The 17,759-nt window shown below is 34.6% G+C and overlaps 1 protein-coding gene across 1 annotated transcript in view; it reads right to left on the bottom strand.

Annotated features, from left to right (window-relative positions):
• LOC128669843 (uncharacterized protein) overlaps positions 1 to 17,759 on the bottom strand; it is a 55,443-nt gene that overhangs the window by 20,913 nt on the left and 16,771 nt on the right. The window contains exon 2 of the mRNA XM_053745008.2: positions 16,822 to 16,859. The gene's annotated coding sequence lies outside the window, so the exon portion shown is untranslated. The remainder of the gene's footprint in view (positions 1 to 16,821; positions 16,860 to 17,759) is intronic.

The following is a 17,759-nucleotide window of genomic DNA, read 5'->3' as shown; positions in this document are numbered from 1 at the left end:
AATTTTTTCACTCATTCAAAACCACGCCAAAACCAATATTCCATATTCACCCGATCGCATTATTTTAATATAATTTTACATTCTTTAAAATTGTAATCCTTACTCTTTCAAAGATATGGTAATATATTACCGTAATGTTAAGTATGATATATATTTACAACCGATGAACTAGGAAAACTCGTAAAAATTGTCAGTAATATCATCGGACTAGGCACTTGGCTGGATTGGATTGGAGGAGGCCTTTGCCGATTGTCAAACAAATCTGAACAAAATTTAGATAAACAATAAATAATAAGACAGAACAGTGTATAAATTAAAATGTTTATATACTGATATTATCGTTAAATGATCTGAATGAAATGCTATTTTATTATATTTGTGACCTAGGCACTTAAATCAGATGAGTAAGAAAAAAAATGGATGTTGTGAGATGCCGTAGGGTAAATATGGAAATCCTAATCAAGAAGTCATTATAATAAAAATGAAAGTTAAATATAATGACTGTTGTATGATAATTAGAGGGAAGGGAAAAATTGCTGGGTATGCTATTCCTATTTTATACATCCACGCCTTTACTGTACTGTTGTACAAGCACCTTGTTCTTGCGGACCATTTATGGATCAAGAAACATATTCGCCGGCAACAATAAGGTAGTTGAAATTCGCTTTCAATTATATCATATGGATTTCCTAGTCCGTGCTGGAAAACATAAATGTTTTCCAGTTTTGTAGCTAAATATTTTACAGTACAATATAAAGGTATTATTAAATTATTATCGGTATTTGTAATTAATGTATGTTATATAAGACAGGCAGGCATTACGTTATTTTCTCAGAATAGCATCTAAAATACTGAAGATAAAAGTTTTATCATCAATCAAAACGCTTAATCGTTTATAAGTTCTGAGCAAAGTCTGGGTTTAGTATCCGGATTATTATTCTGTTAGTGTTCATTTTATTAGAATTTTTCCTTATCCTTTATATTTATGACAGGTGGATTAAAATGACATCTTAACTTTTATTACATAAATTTCGAGATTGATTTAAATTCCTATATAATCGAGAATTAAGAAGATCCCGCCCGACGGTATGTCTGTAATTTAGAACAAAATTCAAATAATCGTGACGACACTAAGCAAGAGTTATTTACTAATAACTAAATCTCACAAATAGCAACGACACAAAATTTACTTATACCTAATACTTGAATATTTACGGTATTCGAATTCAGATCTAGATTATTCTGAAGGCTATTCATAAATGCTTGCTTAGGTACTGGAGGCACCATAGGTCGATGCGATTGACATTCGCACGGATGCGGGGATGATCCAGATTCGCAGAGTCCTTTCACCAGCAGCCTTGAGCGCCGTCCCAGGACCGGCCATTACGACGGCCCGTTGTTAATATCCTATCGATTAACATAGATCGCCACTAAGAGATTTAGTACTTACTCGCAGCGGCCACCAACATAGCCCTGCACAGGTACCCACACAGAGCCGATTCTTGTGTCGATTTGCGAACGTTCTGCATAAAATGAATGCCTACTTTATTGCCCCTTGCAATTATTCTACTGATTTATAGTTCCTGAATATTTGTACGGCAAAATAATAGTTTTAGGAGTAACCCGGTTACTTTGTTTTGTAACTACATCCTTGATTTAAAGACAAAAGCATAAAACTAAGTTTTATTGTAACAGGCAATGCACGACGCCACACATCGCGCCCCGAATACTACGGCAAATGACTAGTAGCAGTTAACTCGTCAACTTACAGTTCGCAGAAACGGAGGCATCTGCCAATTAAAAATACGTATAAAGACGTCCGCAACTTCGCCAAATCCGGTCAGAGCTGGCTGTCTCGAGCTTCTTTGCAATTTAAATCAATAACATGATCGTTATTTTTTAAGTTTTACCATGTCTAATTGAGTAGTAGGGTTATTTTATCACTGCTTCTTCACTAACCTAATTTATTAAACCTGTCATATCGTGGATTAATTACTTAATTTTATTGCAATATTAAATTTTACTTAACACAATTTTTCAACATATTTTTTGGTGGATACATCATCATCACATGTTATGTTATGACTGCTTTCGACCAATAAGTATAGATATCTTAAACCAATCGTCAACCAATAAGTATAGATATCATATATTTAGCCATGACTGCCACTTTTAATCTTTGAAGTGAAAAATAAAAATATCTTATTTCTACTCTGAACTATAAGGCTAAGAGGGAATGTAAACTAGAATTCGGAATTTTAATTTTCCTGCAATCTGTCTGATAAAAAAAAAAGTTAATTTACAAATAGCTGATTATTTCACGTATTACGTAAACTCAAGTCGTCTAGACTTGGATTAAAGACCTTAATACAAGTAAAATGTAAAAATACCAATAAAAAATACGTGCTTTGCATTCTCATCACGTATGCTTGTTGATGATTATAAGGTTTAATTACAGAAAGCAATTTAAAAACACACGCCACCCACGTTTTTAGCATTCGCCCATCACATCACAAAGGTTCCCATAAAGAATGGAATGACAATTGTTATTTGCCTGTGACACTTAACACGGCGACTTTCGTAATGAATATAGCCAAATTACAATTCTTAAGAAAAAATACGTACGTTTATTGCAGAACCGGAATCGTAAGTTTAATTGAAGGGTTTATTCGCCGAGACTGTTTATCAAGGTAATTGCCGCAAGTTTTAAGTGAAAACATTTATATGTTTTAATAACTTTCCTTTAAAGTGCTCCAGTTATTGGCATTTACTTATGTGCGGCACGATTTATTTAAAACTACAATAAACTTCAATGTTGTTACAAAAATTACACACGTACCTAACTAATCCCTGGCCTCAGTATATACATTCAGTAACGTATTTCTTAAAATGTCATAGTCTTATTTTGTCGTTGCATAGGGTAGTATGCATTATACTTTAATGTACAAGAGCCACATATATGCTTAGCTTTTGAGAGAACTATTTTCGAAAAATCAAGCCTGGATGCGGATTCTACGACGCTTATCCCGTTAATACAAAAAGAGACAAAACATACTTTAACTTTTTATAAGTAACTTTTTTAATAAGTTAATCTTTAACGAAATTTAACTAACACCTAATAATTACTAAAAGTACGTGAAGGATTGTCAGAATAATATCATTTAATTAGATAGCACAGTATCTTCGTGTGCAGTTGTACTCACGAGAACGTTAGCTATTGGTAGCTATGAGATTGTCGTTTGCTAAACCTGTATTGTGGTTTCTGTACTGTCCTTATTTGGTGCTATGATCGACTCGCACGCCGCCGAGCTGGCTACCACCTCACTTACACTGATGTGCTCTGTAATAAATTAGGCATGATAGACTGGAGAACCAATCGCGAAACCTGCAATTTACGTTGCGAAACGGGCCTCATTTTCCCAGAAATCGGTTGAAATCGTAGACGACGACTTCTCACATTTAACGCGTTTTTAGTGAATTCTTTAAAAAAATTGTTTACCTGAAAAATTTTACTAGGGCCTTTCTATTCAGAGACCAAATATGACTTGTCAAATCCATTACAATCGTGTTAATCGTATCGCAACATTAATGGAGTGGTTTAGCATTCCTTCTCCATTTTACACGATAGATGAAAAAAATATTATAGGTTCATGAGTCAGACTGGTATATAAACTTATACAGAATAAGTGGGATTCGAACCTGGGCCTTTGGTTCACAGGCGGCATCTCACAATGAAATGGCCAAAAACATCTCAGATTTCTAAGAGTATTCGGTGCAACTTTCCAAATAGTTAGCGTCCGGCAAAGCCATTGAAAATATTCGGTGGTAAAAAACAAGAGTACAGTAACTTAGTTTCACTTATGATTAATTTGAACGAGCTCAGCGTCCGCGACAAAGATCGAACGGTGCTGTAACTTGAGTGTTCTGCTTTACTATGAAACATTGCATTGTCGTTGTTTTTTGATGTCGTCGACTTTCCGGCTCCCGCGGTGTGACCAATGTTTATGTGGTTAACTCAATTCATTATCGATCTTTAAGAGATTTATAACCCGGTGTTACAGATGTGTGTGCAACTCATCATGACACAGCAGTAATATGTAGGTAAAATGCATGCAAATGAAATATCACCTAAGAAATTAGCGACACTTTGTTTTTCTGTAGCAAAGTTCAAAATATCTTCGTCGTTCAAAATAATATAACTATATAAATAAAAGTCCGAGAACTAATAGAATCGGTGAATCAATTGAAGCGGCGGGGCGGCCGACTGATAAATTCGTTAACTGACCACTTGAGTGGAAAATCAATGTCTCTTGCTTTTTAACGTTACATGAAATTGTTCGTCACAAAAAAAACTAAGGTCACGCATTCCCGCCGCAACGCGCCGCCGCTCTTTGCCTGTTATTCGCGTCGACTGAAGATAGAGCTCACGTCACGATGCATAACATGTCCTTCTGAAAATGCACGACACACTCAAAACCGGAACATTTTCAATATTCAATACCTACCTTATTTCGCATTTTCTTTTTATAAATGTTTATTTAGCAAAGTTGCTATATTTATTTTTCCCCTATTAGTACATCTTTTATTCTTGGAATTTACTCGACGAAAATATCACTCACGTAAGTATTAATTATGAGGTTAGTGATTATAAAAGCTAATAAATTGTATTATTTATTTGTTGAAACTGGAAAACACTGTGATATTGACAATAAACATTTATGACTACTCTATCGGCAGCGTAGTATGAAAGTGTTGAAAGAGAAATCTTATCAACTACATAATGTATATTTCTCAAAATGAAGTTTATAGCAGAGATATAAAGAAAGCAATATTTAATCGAGGTATGTTTTATTTAACACTTCCGCGAAAGCGCGCGCAGTATCATTGTTAGGAAATAGAAGTGACCATAACAACCGGCCGACATCACAACTATGTCATAAAAACATAATCATTTATTCTAAGGCAGAACTGTTAATTTCTGTGAGTGGTGCTTCAAGATGGATTTTAGTAGACGTAAGGGAAATATTTTACATGATATCATAATTTCCTTACATTAAACTAACAACTAATAAAAAAAATTCTCTTACATATAAACATTTATTTATAATATTTGTGAAAATATTGTCCCACTACTGAGCTACAACATGGGTACTACGTAACTGAGCAAAATCCTACGTGCTTACAGTTTTGCCAAATTATTCGCAACGACGACTAACGAATTCAAATCTTCCACGTGAAGGTAAATGGCAATACAGGAATTGAGACGCAAAGGTCTTTCCAGCATTCATTGACAGCTTTCTTGGAGGCTTTTCCTTATTACATTCCGACTATGTATATCTAAATAAGTCGAGATATTTAATTTAATCATTTTGAATTATTGTAATCTCACTTTTCTATGCCATAATGGATAACTAATACACACATATATATATATATATATATATATATATATATATATATATATATATATATATATATATATATATATATATATATATATATATATATATATATAATGGATGACTAATACACATATATATAATTAAAAAAGTCCTCTGACGCGTCTGTCTGTTCGCAAAAACTACTATAGTGTTATTCCTGAGGTAGGGTTAGGTGTATAATTTATTATGTTTTTACCCGAGCGAAGCCGGGACGAGCCGCTAGTAATATGGCTACGTTGCGCAGAGTTTGAATAAAATTAAATAAAGTGATAGATTGTTAGCTTATAAGAATCCCCAATATAAACTCTATCCCTTTTACAATCTGTATGAGAAGGGAAGCAGCTGACTCAGTTTATGTTATTCTGACTCCCGTGGTGAACTGACTGAAATGGTGGATACTTATCTCTCTCTCATCTAAGCATATTCCTCAGTTTTGGATTCCTCCTATTTCCTACATTTTTTTTCATTTTGTACGGTATTCGATATGCTTAATAGTCAGACCACTATAATGTTCATAAACAGGATCTGCGGTGAAATCCGAATCGCAATCGAGCCGGAAAATGCCAATGACAAAAGAGTTGCGTCAAGGTCAAGGTGGCCACGTGGCGCGCGACAAGCCGACGCTACGACATTAGGAGTTTGGCTTCATTGTTACTAAGTAATTACAATTTGAAGTAGAAGAAACCTAATATTTATATATTATAAAAAGAAGTCCCTTTTATCGCGTCTATTTGTATGAACGCGGTAAACTCGAAAACTACTGAACCGATTTTTTGCACGGTTTTCACCAGTAGATAGTGTGATTTCTAAAGAAGATTTAATTTATTATGGTTATACCCGAGCGAAACCGGGACGGACCACTAGTGAAATAGGACGATTGGCCTGGAACCTGGACCGGTAACAATATGTCCAGGACTAAAAAAGGAGGCATTTTTTAATTAAGGTCAACAATCAACATTATACGTGAATTAAAACACGGTGAATTTGCAGATATTGTCAAAATAAACCTTATTAAAGCGTGGACTATGTTATTTAATATCTAATATATAATTATTTTTATTAAAGCAAACATTTATTATTTTTCTTCAAAACAAAAAAGCTTATTATTATTATCTAAATTAGGTAAAGCAAATAACTTTACATTGTGTTAAAATGTTTGTAGTACTTCAAAAGGGGAGTGCAGCGAAGGGACGAATTTATAATTTCTCAAAATTCAATAGGAACTAATAAATCTAATTTTAATTTATAAAGCTCGTTAGCAGTAAATCAATAGCACGTGACCAGTAATTAAAATTTTACAATAGCATTTATTACAATCTCATAGTTAGAATTTATAAATGCATTTGAGACAAATACATTCGAACGTGAGAGTGCATGCAGTGTGGCGCGTTGATGTCTTTTGTTCGCGCTGAAGATGGAGCGACGACCGGCGCTATTATTGACTCTGAATATATTGTGATATTATATTTCCACATGAAAAGTCATTTTACATAAAAATGACGCTTGTTTTACTTAAATTTTCTTGAATGCAAATTAAATCCAATTATTCAATTTATATTCAATGGCGTGGAAATTCAATTTGTACTATCTTTAGTTAGGAATTCTATATCGCAAATTGTCTTATTAAAATACCTGGAAACACGCATAAGCCGAAGGTAGTTCCGCGTACGCCACGTCCGGCAAACCTTCGACATTTCCGAACATAGTTGAATCACCCGCGCGGATGCAGCGCGGGGCGGCGGCGGGGGCCGGGGAGGGAGCGGGGGGCCGCGTTGTGCGAACATACTCCACGAGGTCGCTGTCTTTTTACTCGCATTACCTCCTGACATTCGAACTTAATGGACTCGCTTTATTGAAATTTAAACAGAACTACTACCGATGTAAAGCAATAAAATTAGGTTATCGTAACGAGAAAACGGTCCTCGAGTGGCCATCTTTTAATTCTCATTCTCGGCCCAATAAGAAACCAAAACACGGTGCGCCGGCGCCGCGACGGTCGCGCCGGACTACTGTCGTCTTGCTCGCACGCCGCTCCGGCCCACCAGAAAGAAAAGACTAGATATAAAAACACGATTCTATCGTCAAATAGTCATTGTTCTTGGCCGTAATGGAACAAAATAAAGACAGAACAGCGGTATTCGTGACTGAGAGATGCAACAACTAAAAGTAAGGCGATAGAAAGGGACAGAAGTTAGGATTTTAGGGTCGTTGGCCGGGCTAAGGAACTTAAAATTGGTTTTTCTTAAGAATTATGCTTCATTTAGGACACATCAATCATGACTTCATAGGTCATGAGACTAACAGTTTACAATGCGGTTTCTATGCTCTTATTTAATTGAATTCTTTTACTGAATGAAATGATTTTAGAACTATTATGATTACAAAAAATAAATAATATGTTTTGATGTTACTTACTTATAAAGCTCATTCTTTTATTCATAGCATTAGTTGAACAGATGAGTGTATATAAATACTGCAAGTATTATATAATCTATGATATAGGTATAATAATTAGTTATTAATCATGAAATGTTAAAGTAATATAAATAAATGAAATTTCTCTCACAACATTATAATATTGCCCATAGTAAGTGAAATGCGCGAATCCACGCGATAACTCGCAACTACTCATTAATTTATGCTATTCACATACGAAGTTCAGAAGTCGGCGATGTGTCTGCGATGCAATGACTAACATAATGAAATTCATCGACTTCTATAACTGGCAATAATTTGTTATTTAACACCCGTTATATTGACGTAATACAATGAAGGAAAATTGCGCTTTCTACATAAAGTATTGTCTATGCTGAATGTAGACCAGCTTGGCCCTGTTTGGCTGGAGTCGGGTCCCCGAAATTCCAGCTCCTCTACACACTACGGTACACAAGAAAATCTACAAAATTCCTCCACATTTCAAATTATATATCCGTGAACTCTTATGTATGCGTGTTTCCTGGTTGCATTTCCTGTGACATCCATTATTCGCGGAAAAATAAAAGTAAATTTATGTAGATTTGACTATGATTTTACAACGGGCGGCCTGTTTGACGTCAACCCTCTTTGGGAGTGCTATAGATTAGCATTGTGTCCCTTAGTCGCCTCGTACGATATCCTCGGGATGATATAGAGTGATTCTATGCTAGAACGGGCCCACACTCCGCGACATTATTTTATATGAACTATATAACAGGAAAGAAAAAAAATCCGCGAAAATAAACAGTGTTTTGTGTCCCTCCTAATTCCTTAACAAAACAGTCCCATGCGTCCCGAACCGGGACGTGTGACCAGGACAACGGCCGGCGGGCAGCGTCCCGCGGCCCGTTACGCCGGCGTCCTTGGCTGAGTTCTTTCTGGCGCGCGGCAGGTCGGCCCGAACTCGTTCCGCGCGGCGCCCGCGCGCACACGTGCGCCGCGCCGCTGTGTGCACCGCGCACCTACCGCCTGCCCATGTGTGGGTGCATTCAATTACTCTAACGGATATTACGGAATTCGGTAGATAAATGCCTCAAAACTTACAAGAAGTAGCCAGCCGAATATTTTATGGAATTTATTACTCGTGTTTTTTGCACTCAACTTGTTCTGATTTGTTTCACTCTGTTCTGCTGCAAGTTTTATATCTAAATTGCAGTAGATTTGGTTTGTTGACAAATAACGAAATATTTTTATCATAAAATTATGACTAATTTGTACACTTATAACATACCGGCTTCGCTCGGGTAAAACGTAATAAATTATACACTTAACCTTCTCAGGAATCACACTATCAATAGGTCAAAAAGAGGATTTATAATACAGATAAAGTTGTAAGGATATACAGAGCCCGACCATTCTTCATTCGCATATCAACGAAAGACGAAATCAGCAACATTTTCTCAAAGTTTAATAACAGAAACTCAACTAATATTCCCGTATTATTCAACTGAGCGACGTCGACATATTATGAATAAAATCATTGTCATTTTGCTTTTTATTTGTATATAAATGAGGAAGTCTGAGTCAAATGCTTAAAATTTGTTAATTCGGTATTGCCTGTTTTAGTGATTTCATTAACATTTAAAGAAAACCTGTTTAAAGAAACTGGTTGATAAAATAATACCAAGTTCGAATTAGGCACTTTAATAAATGAAAATTATAAAGAACACTTGTTTTTCATAGTCGTATTCCTCGTGGCTAAGGGCTGACGAACGTGGAATGAAACATACACAACAACAAAATTGATGGAATGGTTTGCAATAAATAACACTGGTTCACCCTCGTCATAATCAGCGTAAGATAATTCAAGCCAAACATAAGAAAGTTACAATGTATGCCTTTATTGTAACTTTCTTGCAGCTAGACGATCTCTTTATTTAATTAATAGTTAAGTATAATTTAGAATGTTAGAATTCAGGACGTCTCATGCGAAAAGTTAATCTGAGTGCAAATCATCGAAGGATTTTATTTTCACGCGTCTTTAAAGGTAATTTCAATACTCTCCAACGTATAAGACAATAAAATCTAAATTCAATTTTAATTATGTCAGCGTAACGTTAAATTTATAATTTAAAGCTACATACTAAATCCCACACACAGTTATTGTAGAAACATTAATAGGACTGCGGTAAATTTTAAACAGACAAGTAGACCTGAGATTCGAATAACCCAATTATAATGTACAATTAACTGATTCTTCATATTGTCAATGTCAAATGATTTGGGTGTTATATATTGTTATTGTGTATGTTGTTATAATTTTGCATGCCCTGACGAACATTATGTAATTAGCTACCACATCACGTGATTAATTTGTCCAGGAAACAATATTCCGGCGTTGCACGAATCTCGACCAATCAAAAGAATTAGATTATGATCAGCTTTTATCACGTCAATAATGTAATGACATTTATCTATAAATTGCTCTGTGACCTTACGCAATGCGGGTTTGTTAACAATAACCATGTAACGTGTTCAGCGGTACAATGGTTGGTGCAAGTTGGTGTAAGGATTGGTTATTTAATAAGATTTTGATTTAAAAACATGTTTTATTTTGAAAAGATTTACATTTTTATTTCTTAATCTACCTAAGTAGGTAATAAAAACGTACATATACAGAAATCACTTTTTGATGATTTTGTTTACTGTAATTTGATCATTTTAAAGATAGATAATAACTAGATAATAGATAATAACTTGCAATATCTAAAATATTTATATAAAGAAGTATTGTCATATAGTTGCTTCTAGTTCTTATTTCCATGTAAAATATAATATAAATTTCTTAAACGTCTGTCTATGATGTCATTTCTAGGGAAAAGTATCAATTTAATATTAATATGGCGATTACTTTCGTTGTAAGTATTTATTAATATATCGTAGCACAAGATTTATATTTATTTTGTGTTGCAAGTGGCCACTATACCATAAATAGTGTTATACTAATTTAACAACCTGTGTTCTGTTCTGTATTTTTAACAAAACGTACATATATTTAACAAAAACAAAGATCCAGATTAAAAATAAATATGCGGAATTTTCAAATATTCTCAAATTAACCTGCTACAAACAACTATAATTAATTTAAATTAATATTAAGAATACATTACACTTAGTCTTATTAAACAATCATGTAATCGACTGTACTTTGATGCTTGTTTCAAAATACGCCGCCAAAGGTCAGAATCGGTGATCGAGCTAGAATAAGCACAGCGTCCAAGCAGCAATTTAACGATTATAGCTTTTAATTGCTTGTTGTTCTTATTTCAGTTTTATGTTGTGGGTACTCAAAAAGCTTTTAATCCGATGATGCCAATATTGGCGCGCACTTATAGCACGTTGAGCAACGAGCAAGGACGCGCGCAGCGCCGCCGCGCGGTAACTACCGCGCGCTGTTGCTGCAATATTACTAACTTGCTTTAGCTTGATCACGATGCCATGTTTTATTCCTATTCTCTTCTCAATATATGACAATTACTAGGTAATGCCAGTTGATACATTTACAGAGCTTTCTGAATAATACTTATGGGTAACTTGGCAATTCACACTTCACTGTTCGTCTATGTTTTATGTTCTTTGTAGAGGAATGTTATGCTGCACGCACATTATATGACATAGAGGTAGTGACTAGTATTGAAATAAAAATTAAATTATGAGAAAATAATGTTTGTCACCTATCCATACCAAATTTATATTCATACTGATATTATAAATAAAGTGTCTTTGTTTGTTTGTCCTTCTTTCACGTCTAAAATGTGCATATTGAATTTGTGAGATCATTTTTGATGTTATAAATGACAAGTTCTAAATAAGTTAAAAACGATTATAACAGAATAGCTCATAATATAATGTTGAATGATAATATCTAATTCACAAAACTTTACATTTTATTTTTTTCATTATTGAGTTACAGACGATGCGGTGTAAATGTAAGAAGCAACTCTAACAGTAGAGTATACAATATTGAAGAACATCTCTACTCGTTACTTCCTACTGCTGCGTATTTTCGAAAAATAAATGCATTACTCATGCACGTTTTCTATTAATTTCACACTGGTTTACGGTTATAGTTTGGATATGTGGAATATATATTTGCATAATTATATACATGCATATTTACTCGACTGCATATTTGGCGGAGTTTTACTAAGATGCAATGATACGCCGATTTAATTCGCATGTTAATCTTAGAATCACGAAAGTGTATCGTAAATAGTCTACATTTATCTTTTTGTTTCTATTTTCGTAAGATTTCAGGTTTTGACTTCAGGTTATTACTCAAATAAAATTTGCCATTTATACACCAAGTGGACATAATTATTATATTGGCAATCGTATCAAGACCACGGTGACAAGTCTTATTATCAAGTCCTGAATTAATATTGGGTTGGTAAAGCATAAAGGCATATACTATAGCAAGTCTCAGAGTGCCATGAATCAGATTAATGTACGCACACTAGCATTGCTGTCGTGCTGACAGCGCCGCGTGCGCACGCTGTCCGGATGGGTTGACACGTCTCAGTGTGCGTGCACACACACATACACACACATCGGGAGGTTCAACGTACCAATAGCCAACTACGCGAGTTCCTTGTTCCACTTTACCACTGACACTATATTATTATCGTTCCAGTGGAGTTTCCGACTTGAGCAAACAGTTTTTTTAACAGTCTTTGTTATTATTTATTGCATATATACTATAGTCCTGCTCTGTTGTCAATATAACTGGCAACCCGTTCCTTTGTTCGGAATACAATTATCGTTTAATGATCACAATCGACCACAATAAAAAAATAATGACTAGTCATAATGTCCAGGATTTTGAACTGTAAGTAAAAAAATAAACAATAAATAAAATGTAGCGGCTGACGATTCATTAATTTGTTGTGTCCGTTTTCTTTTTCATAATCACAACATAATGATATTGAACCCTTTCGGCTGAGTGACCATACAGGAGAGAACTATCTCGTAGCAAATACAAATATAACTACGTATTTATTTATTTCTTCTATATAGCAGATAAACACGCGCTTTGAAAACTTATTTTATGTATTAATCGTCTATTAAATTTGAACAAATTTGGCTTATTTATAAGTAAAGTCGTACAAAAACTATAACTGATTTCAATTACGTTATATTAAGTTATATTACAAAAAGTGTGAGATTAAACTGAATCATATAATAAAATAGATAATAAAGTAAACCATTCAACCAAGTTTAGGTAGACAAGTAACGTGTTCTCGGTAATATTTTATAGTGAAATAAACGAGAAACGAACTAATTGTACTTCCAGTAATAACAATAATATCAAGTTAGCAAACAAAGCTAGTCCCGATATTGACTCATTTTCATCTACACTAAATGTCTGCAATAATCATTAAGTTACTGTTACATCAATAGTTTAACTGTCCGAGTATTGCAACATCCAATTTTATAGGCGGGAATACGCATCAACTCGGCGAGATCACAAAATAGCGTGGGTTCCGCGCTTCACAATATTATTCAAATGTAAATCTATATTTATCCAGAAATTAGACGATCAATGTGCAAGTTATACAAAAGAAATAATTGTGAAACTTTATGGGTGCAATGCACCAGTCAATTTGACGTTAACTTTAACCTGCGCAGAAAAACACAAAGTACGCCATTTTATCTAAATGACGCATGACGGCGCGGCGTCGTCGTCGCGGCTAAAGTTAACATCAAAATTGACTGGTGCAGCCCACTGTAAGGGAACGTCTATATAATAAGATTTTATCGTATCGTTTTTAATAAGTTTTTATTAGGTTAAAATAAAAAATAACACAGTATCGACAACAAGGGTAGTGACTGCGAGATAAATCTTCTGTTACCTTAACATTTTGCGCCTTAAGTGTCGGTAAAATGTGAACGTGATTATAGCAATGGGCATAAACGCACACAGTATACTACATCAGAGTATAATTTAGTGCTATTTATATGTTTAAAACTGCAATACACTTCAAGATGGGTCTAGTATGTAGGGGAAAGTTACACTTGTCGATTTCTCGTGCAAAAGACATCAACGCGCCACTGCTGCAAACTACGAACCTAGCTAGAATTTAAGCCTAATGAAAATGTTTCTGACAAAAATATTTACAAACATTTTTCTTAGTTTTGATGAGTAAAAAATTGGTTAAATCTTGACTTTTTAAAATGCTCGGTCTCACATGGTTCTACTGAACGATTCGGTCGAATTACTCCTCTGAATACAGCATACTGTATTTATATTCATAAAACATACGTTTTTTTTTAAACATTCAAATGTCTTATCTATGCAACTAACAGCTTTCTAATATTCTTTTACGGCAAATTTGAATATATTGAAATTAGATAGATTAACGCCAGTCGCGGCCCACACTCGCCGCACGGGCGGCGCTAGCTCTAACACCACAGCTGTGTAGCATAATGTCACATGTGTTTTTATATTTACGATATAATTTTGTTGATACTCAATATACTTCATCTTCGTCGTTCCGAAACGTCAGAATTTAGTATCTTTACACATGAGGACTTTTAAATATTAATTAATAATAACATAAAAAATTGTAAACTTGTTTTATTTCCTCGTTGCTAGCAACAAGCAGCATTCTAACAAAACGCTCAAACCAGAGCCTAAAAAAACATTGGCTTGTAATTTTTGTAGAACAGGTTGTGCATTAAACCACTCGGATAAAACGTGTACTGCGTTCGTTGGGCGCACGATTGTGACCAAATCGATGTAAATTATTTAAATCGATTGTTTAAGGTAAGGATATCCGTTAGAAAATACTGGTCCCATAATTTTAAGACATTTTATAACATTAGATGGAGAAGCGGTGACATCGACGAATTTCCGTAGTTTCATCTATTTTCCTCTCTTCTAGACTGTGTTAATGTATATAATGATAATAATCAGTCGTTTCAACTAGCAAGTTTATACAATATTTCATAAATCATATATTTTTAAATTACCATTTAAATAAACTTATGAGGGTTGAAGGTATCTTATTGTTGTAGCCATTTTTACGTCTTATGTATTTCTGAATATATAAACATATACTAAAGGAAGTGATAAAATTCCTCGCTTGTTACTTTCGGAAACGATTCTACATAATTGTACAAAATTGAATAATAAACGAAACTGATAACAAACACAGACTTTGGTAATAATTATTGTTGAATATCAGTTCACATTGAAACTCAAAGTTCGTTATTCAACTTTTGATGATAAAAAATAATGTAAAACTAAGTCCACCGCCGACTTCCAAAGTGCAAGTGAAGAGTGAAGAAGAAGCCGTGCAACAAATTTCACCGCAGCCTCTTCAAATATGTCAATTAACAAATGTGAACCTTATGTATTTAGTTAAAAGTGTACCTATTTTTATATTATTTCAGGGTTTATATTTGTATATTTGTGAGATTTTACTCTTTGAGTAGGTATATACACTTACTTTTGATTAGATAGAAACAGAATAACATTTTATCAATGCCAAACTCCGCTTCATATCTGAAAGATTTACAATGACGGATGGAGTTTAATAAACCTAAAGGTTTTGCATGGCCATAATAACTGCGTCAAAATTATGACATTATCTTTAATGCAAGATGACGCGACCCCCAGGCCGTGGAGCACTCGCATTGCCCTTGACTTTTGGCCGAATGTACCACAAACGAAGGCGGCCTGTTATCTCGATCTCGACATGCCAGTACAACTGAACATCTCTACGAGTAAGACCTGACATTAACATGTGCCGCCTCTTGCTCATCTCACCTAACTAGATAAACAAACAGTTTTGGAAATATATACGATATACATTTTATACATGAGTCGTTTTAAATTATTTAGGTCTGTATAATTTAAAATTACAAGAGTAGTAGGTACATGTACTTGTGTACTTATGTCATAATTCATACAAATTATACATTGCGAACGTGCTTGATTGCATTTTACTTAATACTTTCCCATAGCGTTCAAATAAAAGCCGTACAGTTGCGGTTTAACAAAGGTCAGCGAGTCTTAAACCGCGAAGCCTTACCGCGCCCAGCGCGCTTTGTACTTTGTCCAAACTCCTACACGAACCGAGAACCCTTTCATGTGGCGTGCATTCGTATGAATCGTCTCATTATCACTCTCACTTTTCTAGTGAATCACACGCCGCCGCCACCTAACCATGTGCTCGCGAAGCTCAATAAACAAGGAACTAGATGTACTTTTCCGGCTCACCTCTCGGCCATTGACATTTATTTTTCTTGAGGAAAACTACAGTATATACACGTCACTACCCGCACTTGTTCGCACAGTTATATGTTGATCATTGCCATTTAAAGAATATAACGGCCAAATCTCTAAGGATCAACATTAATGGTCTGAATCCGTGATGCTCAAACTTAACATTATTTATCACCTAGAAAGTGACATGAAAACATACTAGTTCTTACTCGTAGCTTTTCACGCATGAATTTATGTACGAAAGGGGAACAGACATGATATTAAAGTCAACGAAAGTAGATTTTGCGTGAACGAGTAACAAACATACACATATACATCCTCACAAACCTTGGCATTTATAATATTAGTAGGATAATCCTAAAATCATAATGAGGTTCCGTGATATCTAAACCCTTATGGAATGGAGAGGCGAGACAAGGACGCAGGCGAGCCACCTGTCTCGAAGCTCCGTAATTACGCTCCGACACATGTCCGGCTCTGCGCGCTCGGCGTGTCCAGCCCGCCTGCACCGCGTCTCCACACTCTCCGCTGTCAATCACCACGGCACATCTCCAGTTTGATGTATTGGAATCGTGAACCTCATAATGAATATGCATGGCACACAATATCTTTTTATTAGTCGAAGGAAAGGAAAAATTATATAGGCAAGTAAAAAGACAGCAATGCTTAACTTACCCTTTATTTTTGTGTCACAGCCCAAATTTTCGTTTTATCTGAAATAAAAGAAAAATTAAAAATATATTTGATAGTTCGATGTAAATATGTAAAACGCTTATTAGATCTATCAGACGAACTATACACAAAATATAATATTATATCCTAATTATAAAATAATGAACTACAAATAGATATAAATACAACTAAACTGGAGATTAGTCTTCTGTTAGAATTATAAAAATCGGGTTCTTATTTCATTAATTCTTAATCTACATTTCAAATATGACACTATTAAACCATTTTAAGGTGAAACATATTATTAGGTAAGTGTCGATACTACTAGCCCTTACTATTGTCGCAGACTGCGTAGCCGTTTGTAGAACTCCCGAAATGTAGCGTAGCATCACGCTACGATTATAGGGAGTTCTCCAAGTTACTACGAAATCCTACTAGGAAAACATGATTTGATTAAATTACATAGTTTAGTATATGTAATTGAATAAAATACTAGGTAGTATTCCATTCGGTCGTTTACTTTGCTATACTATTAAATAATTTAAGTAAATAAGGTGTATCAGTTCAATTAACCATGTATTAAATTAATCATTATTACTATTCTTAAGTACATATGCAAACATGAATATTTATATGTTTATATCACATAGGACTATCTTTGGAAAACTGGCTGCAAGGGGATCATTTCAAGAGAAATCTGTGATGCGTAAATTGTTCGATAAAATGAAGATGGCCGGTGCTTGGCCAACGTAATGTGTCAACATCGAATGCGATTCAAAGAATTCTGTAGGGCACTTGAGAATCGCCAAGTTGTCGACACTTTATACGATCGGATTTTTTGATAATTTGGAAACGTTTTGATGTTAACATATATTGAAAAATAAGTGGTTTTAATACATACAAGTTTTTTCTTTAGCCTATAATAGTGTTCCACTGCTAGG

The sequence above is a fragment of the Plodia interpunctella genome, chromosome 5, assembly GCF_027563975.2.
Source record: "Plodia interpunctella isolate USDA-ARS_2022_Savannah chromosome 5, ilPloInte3.2, whole genome shotgun sequence".
Classification (NCBI taxonomy): Eukaryota; Metazoa; Arthropoda; class Insecta; order Lepidoptera; family Pyralidae; genus Plodia; species Plodia interpunctella.
This window is presented reverse-complemented; position numbering and strand designations above follow the sequence as displayed.